General features: G+C 41.9%; 1 long non-coding RNA gene across 1 annotated transcript in view; it reads right to left on the bottom strand.

Moving 5' to 3' along the window:
* Positions 1-6,627, bottom strand: part of LOC111560102 — a 56,855-nt gene extending 50,228 nt beyond the window's left edge. Inside the window, exon 1 of the long non-coding RNA XR_002741646.2 lies at positions 5,511-6,627. This is a non-coding gene — a long non-coding RNA (uncharacterized LOC111560102). The remainder of the gene's footprint in view (positions 1-5,510) is intronic.
* Between the last annotated feature and the right edge of the window lie 340 nt (positions 6,628-6,967).

Here is a 6,967-nt window from a genome sequence, read left to right on the forward strand (position 1 = left end):
AACCTTCTGCTGCCCTTATGCTTGGCTGGCTTCCTCTCTGTTTGCTTCAGCCCTTGATCTGGCCCCTTCCCACAGCAAATACTAATAACAAAACCATCACTGTTATTATCATTATGATCCAGGCTGTCAGCTTAATCTCCTGTGGCAACTTTCACTCTTTTAAACAGGACGCATTCTTCCTTCTTTGTGTCTCAGGGGATTCTTTTCTTATCTAAGGCTTATTCTTCACACTGTCGTCATTCCTCCCCCTGGCCACCACCTCAGGTTGCCTGAGTCATCAATTTCCCCTTCATTTTATGCATGAAAACTGTACAATCCATATATCACGCCTGGCTCTTTGATCTCAGCATATTACCACGGGTGAGTGTCTCTCATCTTCAAAACAGTACATGACTCCGCACCCCTTTCAGCTACGACCTACCTTCCCCATCCTCTGTGGATCATGCTCCGCAGACCAATCTCGGCTTGCCACTCCCCAGTCCTCATGTCCTTCTTTAGGTCGCTGCAATCAGGCAGCGATGGAACTCCCATTGCTCCGCTAAAACCATGCAACAAGTACGTCATGAGCTTTAATTGCCGCATCTCCTGGTGCCTGCTTGGGTTTTATGGCTTGGCTTTTCTGCAACATTTGCCACTTCTTCCCTCTTGAAACCCTACAATTCCATGGCTTGTATGGTGCTCTCACCTCTTGTTCTCAGGACGGGTCTCGAAGAGTTGCATTTTGCCTCCTTTATGTTTGGAATGCCTCCTCCCAGCCCCGGCTCTAGCTTTGATCGTCTTCTTTCCTCACCCTGCACACGCCCTCTAGCTTTCTTGTTATGTGCAACAAGTGTCCTGTGGCATTTGTGTGCACGTGACACCTGTACTGGATTGCATGGTATTCTCCCAAATTTGTGTTCACCCAGAACCTTAGAACGTGATCTTATTTGGAAATAGGGTCTTGGCAGGTGTAATTAGTTAAGACGAGGCCATCCTGGGTTGAAGTGCTGCAGTTAAGAGCCACCCAGTTTGTGGTGTGTCGATACAGCAGCTGTAAGAAATAAATGCATCGGTTCTTTCCGCACTTGGGGAGACTTCCCCAGGGTGAGGAGGCTGTGCCCATGCAGGGCAACCCAGTACCTCCTTATAGCCCCTTCGGTCTGCTGGCTCAGCTCTCTCACATTTACAGTTTTAGATCAGAGTTCTTCTATTTGACAGAGACAGTAACAGAGGGAAAAAAGACAGGACTTGTCTTAAGTGCTGTGAATCCCCGAGCAAGGTGCAACTCCTTTCATTGTTCAGTGGGAGGCTTTAGTTTCTGTCTTCCTGGGTTTCAAGATTCAGTGAGACGTCTCAGCATATAGTCGAGCCCATAAATGAGCCTTTCTTTGGAAGGCACCTACAGAGCAGCAGTGGGTGGGGTTCTGCTTTTTCTTTGTCTTTCATTAACTTGACACCATCAGCCTCAAGCTTCAGTTGGCTCTTGTCACTCACACAACCTTCGAAGAGCCCGTTTGGAATGTGATACCTTTGCGGGAGTCCTCTTTCTGGGCTAAAATGCCAAGGCATCTTTTGGGTCCATGACCTTGAGGTTTATGCTAGGTCAAGTGCCCCTGTCATTGCCATTTCCCCCCACCCCTTTCCATCTTACAACAATTCTTACATTTTCTTAAGAATTCTGAAGTCGTCAAGAGAGCCAGCCTCCTGCTTCTGTAGTGATACTGTTTTCTCCAGATGCTTGCTAGCTCCCTTCTAGCTCTCCACACCTGGTGATTTACTAGCCTGAAAGCTTCCTGGGTGAGCTCGTTTTGCTCCTAGAGTTGAATGACAACAGCTACGAGAACACTGATGACCACACTTGCGTAGCATGTCCTATCTGCCAACATATATGTCATATATGTTCTTACATATATGAACTCACTTGTTAATCTTTTGTGCCTTCTTTATAATCATCTTTCATGTTAAACATTTTTGGTGTGCCATTTTAGTGCCTCTGTTGGTTCTGTAGGCAATTTTTTTAGTTATTTTCTCACGGTGGCCCCACACTCTAGGTAAATACCGACTTAATTCTGGCAAAGTAGAGCAACTTTGTCTCATTACATCCCCACCCCAACCCTATGCTATTATTGTCATATATTGTACATTTATATATATTACAAATGCAGCAACAGTGTTATAAGTATTGCTTTATACAGTCTTGTGTTGTTATAAAAAGCCTAAGAGAAAAAATATATTCATTCCTTCCTGTGGATTCAGGTTAGTTTGGTGTCATATTCTTTTAACATGAAGGACAAGGAGAGAAAAAATCCATTTAACTTTTGTTGACCCCAAAATATCTTTATCTTGCTTGTATTCTTGAAGAATAGTTTTGCTGGATATAAAGTTCTTGGTTGACAAGGACAGGCTATTTATCTGTTGCACTTTAAATATGTTGTCTCACTACTTTCTGGCCTCTATTGGTGTGATGTGAAGTCAGACATTAATTGTATTGTTCCCTTGCACACGATGTATCATTTTATTCTTCTTTTCTTTTCTTTTCTTTTTTGATTTTTAGCAGTTTGTGGTGTATGTGGGTGTGGCTTTCTTTATGATCATCCTATGTGGGGTTCTTTGGGCTCTTTGGATCTATAGGTTAATATTTAAAAAATTTTTTTAGCGTTTATTTTTGAGAGACAGACAGACATACAGAGTGCAAGTGGGGGAGAGGCAGAGAGAGAGAGAGACGGAGACACAGAATCTGAAGCACACTCCAGGCTGTGAGTTGTCAGCACAGAGCCCGACGCAGGGCTTGAACCCACGAACCATGAGATCATGACCTGAGACGAAGTCGGATGTTTAACTGATTGAGCCCCCAGGCAACCCTGTAGATTAATATTTTTAGAATCAAGTTTGGGAACTTTTCAATCATTATTTCTTCAAATGTTTTTTCTGCTTTTTTCTCTCTCTTTTTCTGGAACCCTCATTACATGTATGTTGTCTTTCTGGATGTTTTCTCTCAGATTTCTGAGACTTTTTTTTTTTTTAAATCTTCTCTCTGTTCTTCAGATTGGAAAATTTCTATGAATCTGTCTTCAAGTTCAAGTTCACTGATGGTTTCTTCTGTAAGCTCAAATTTGCTTTGAATCCTACTTTCATTTTACACGTGGAGAAACTGAGTACTAAAGAGGTTAGACAATTGTTTAATGCAAAGGTGGGCAAAATGTTACTTAAAGGGCAAAATAGTAAATATTTTAGGTTTGCATTCATATGGCCTCTGTACAACCATTCAGCTCTGCCACTGTAGCTCAAAAGCTACATAGACAATATATAGACAAATGATTGCAACTGTGTTAAAAAAAAAAAAACAAAAACTTTTATTTACAAAAACATGGGACCAGCCTGTGGGCTGTAGTTTGCTGACCTCAGGCCTGAGTTTTGCAAATAGCAATTAGCATAGCTGGGATCCAAGTGTCCTTTCTTCAAAGTCTGTGCTCTTTCCATGGTCTCACACTGCCTCCTACGAATGGATTGTTCTAGTCTTTTCAGTGGTGAAATCATCCTGGGGGAACCACAAATACTAGACAGAGCATCAGATTTATTTTTCATCACTTTCTTTACTCAAGGATTTAGAACATCTGTTGTAATAATAGATTCTTTCCCTATCTTTCTTTCTCTCTACCTTCTTTCCTTCTTCCTTGCCATTCTCTCTCTTGCCTTCCTTTTTCCTTCCTTCCTTCCTTCCTTCCTTCCTTCCTTCCTTCCTTCCTTCCTTCCACCGTTCCCTCCTCCTTTCTTTTTTACTATCAGTCACCTTTGCAGAGTGACTGTACTACCTTTCTTTTCTTTTCTTTTCTTTTTTTTTTTAAGGATCTTTATTCTCCACTGAAATGTTTTCATTTTTTGCCTGGGGGAATTGCTGGTGACACTCTGTGTTATAATCCTCACGTAGAAAAGTAGTAATTAGAAAAGAAAGTAAGGATGTGAATGGTGCTGTTGGCGTTCCCACCTATAAGCTATAAATAGAATAGAAGTAATCTATTTTACTTTGATGATCTTTGATTTTTTTTTTTCATAGCCTCAAGAAAAATCTCCTAGGGGGGCAGAAAGTAGGGAAGGATGCAAATTTTAATTTCTTCTCAATTTTCTAAGGATGATTCCTTTCTAGAATAATTTCTTTTCCTCAACCTGGCTTTGTCATTCACAACCGGACATGCACTGTTCCAGCCAATCTTGGGCCGTATCAATGGCTGCCCTGGGCTTCTAGGGAAAAACTTCCATCCCTTGTGTTAAAGATCTGGTACCAGCTCCAAAAGGTGAATTGGATCCTAGAGTCATACCTGTCACAGCCCTCCTGTGGCCATGAAACTTGGGTACATCCAATAGAATGTTTTCAACAGAAAGCAGTAGAATACCCAACTGAAAGTAGCTTAAATAATACACTTTTGAAATCATGCATAATAAAAATTTCTTCATTAGGGCATTCCAGGTCACTTCTGTCATTCAACAGTATTACCAGGGACTGTATTTTCCCCATTTTTCTCCTCTACCCTCTTCCCTGTAGTGGCTGCATCCTTAGAATTATCTCCTCAGGGTTAAAAGTTGGTGGCCAAGGTTGAAGGGATCATCTGTAGACAAAACACTTTGACTAAAGAGAAACCCTTTCTAGAATGGGTCAGACACTCAAGCTCTCACTGCAGAGGCGGTTGTTAAGAAAACTGATGCTTTAGCTCTCTAAAATGGAGTTGGTTTCCACTAGAATAGAAGAAGTGGGTGGGAAGCGGAAGGTTAGGCTGATGACACCATCAGTTTTGTAGGAACCTATTTAGTCCAGATGGTTCTGCTCCAGGAATGTTTTCACCAGTGGGTATGGGATACAGCCTTTCCCTGTTAACCACACTCAGCCATATTGTTGGCTGGGCATGAGGTGAAAGGGAGACAGCATCTCCACTGTTCTTTCTGTCCTTTGCCTCCTTAGCAATCCCTGGTGAGGTGTCTTTCCTTTTAGGTTCCTTTTGATCTCTATGAAGTGTTGGCAATATGTTCTCTCTTTGCAGAGAATTTCCTTTTGTTTGTACCAGCAGTAACAACTTAATGTAAGCCCTGCGGTCAGTCTTTCAGAATTTGTTTCTTCATTCAATCATGTACTCAACGTCCGTCACATGCCAGGCACTGTGTCAGCCACTGGGGTTACAAGATGAGTCAAAGAAATGCCTACCCTCAGGGTCACAGTTCTGGGCTTTCAGTGGTGCTAGGTTTTCTTTCTGGGCCCATCACTCTGTGACTCTGAAACTTTTTTTTTCTTTTATGCTCTGGACAAGGGCTGATATCCTTCAGATAGTACTGCAGGAAATCACCACTAGTCAATTCGAACCAGCTCATAAGATGAGAAATATTTGTTCTTCTTGTCCAGTCTCTTTATCTTTCAGTTGGAATGCCTGCACGAGTCTAGTCAGCTCTGAATCTTCCACAGGATATAAGGCGGGACTAGAAATAGCCACAGTCCTCAACATTAGTTGGATTCCGACTGGAAAGTTACGTGAGAGAGGCATTACCTGTCCGGCCATGGCTTGGCCTCCAGGACAGTGGCGTGAATGATCCTGAAACAGATGCAGTCTGTAGTCGCACCCAGAATACCGACACCAGAACATTTTACAGTAGAAAGGTTACCAAAGCTCTCTGCCTCATCCTGGAATCGGATGTCCTTTCCTCAGACCAGGAACTCAGCTGGGTTGGGACATAGGAGAGAAGAAGCAGGTGACATTGGTGGGAAAGGACCCCCTGCATCTTCCCTTATCTCAGTGCTCAGAGCAGCACATAAAATGATGTCACAAAGATCCCTTTGGCATCTCAGAACAGAAGCTTCAGGCCATTGGAGGATCTGCTTTGGTTTTTCTTTGTTTCAGCGAAAAGGGAAAATTAAAAAGGCAGCTTGACTTCAGAGATGGCTGAATGTCACTGGACCTGTAATATACATCGTGAAGAATGTTCTATCAAGTATGGGCAAGCAGGGACTCATGTATATGGATTTCATTAGAAAAAGAAATCTGTTACTTAGTTTGGGATTTGGGTCATCTATATTATTTTTCTTGAATTTGAAGTCACTTTCCTAGTGGAATATGTGTTTTGAACTTGCTAGGGAGAGGAGGGCACTTCTTTTATTTAGATTTAAGTGCACTTTGGCTAAGAACAGGGCTGGTGAACTCAACTATGAAATGCTCTTTGGTTCAGACATCTTTATCTCACCCACATGGGGAGATAACATGGAAATTGACCATCTCATGCCTTCTGTCAGAGATTGGCAACTCCAATCTGAGGTTTGTGATTTGTGAGGGAACCTGAGTGAAAATGGCACACACGGCTGAGAAGATGATCCCAGGCATGCCACTCGCTATACTTTTTTGCCCAAACTTCACCTGATGGTGAAGACAATGTCTATTTCCCCATGCACCAATTCTTACTGAGATTCATGTCTAGAAATATTTATCATCATACTATTTGTAATTCAAAATAATTTGCAAAGGGCCATAACTGCACTGATTGGAGAATGGTCAATAAATTATGGTTCAGCCATACGATAGAAGAATTTTACAGCTATTAGAAATATTATTAGGGGCACCTGGGTGGCTCAGTTGGTTAAGTGTCCAACTTCAGCTCGGGACATGATCTCACAGTTCGTGAGTTCGAGCCCCACATCGGGCTCTGTGTTGACATCTCGGAGCCTGGAGCCTGCTTTGGATTCTGTGTCTCCCTCTCTCTGCCCCTCCCTTGCTCATACTCTGTCTCTCTCTCAAAAATAAATAAAAACATAAATAAATAAATAAATAAATAAATAAATAAATAAATAAATAAATGAAATATTGTTATAGGAGGATATTTATTGACAGGGAACAACCTTTTTTTTTAAAATTTATTTATAATGTTTATTTATTTTTTAGAGAGAGAGAAAGAGCACTAGCGGGGAAGAGGCAGAGAGAGAGGGAGACACAGAATCCAAAGCAGGCTCCAGGCT

The sequence above is a fragment of the Felis catus genome, chromosome B1 (assembly GCF_018350175.1).
Source record: "Felis catus isolate Fca126 chromosome B1, F.catus_Fca126_mat1.0, whole genome shotgun sequence".
NCBI lineage: Eukaryota > Metazoa > Chordata > Mammalia > Carnivora > Felidae > Felis > Felis catus.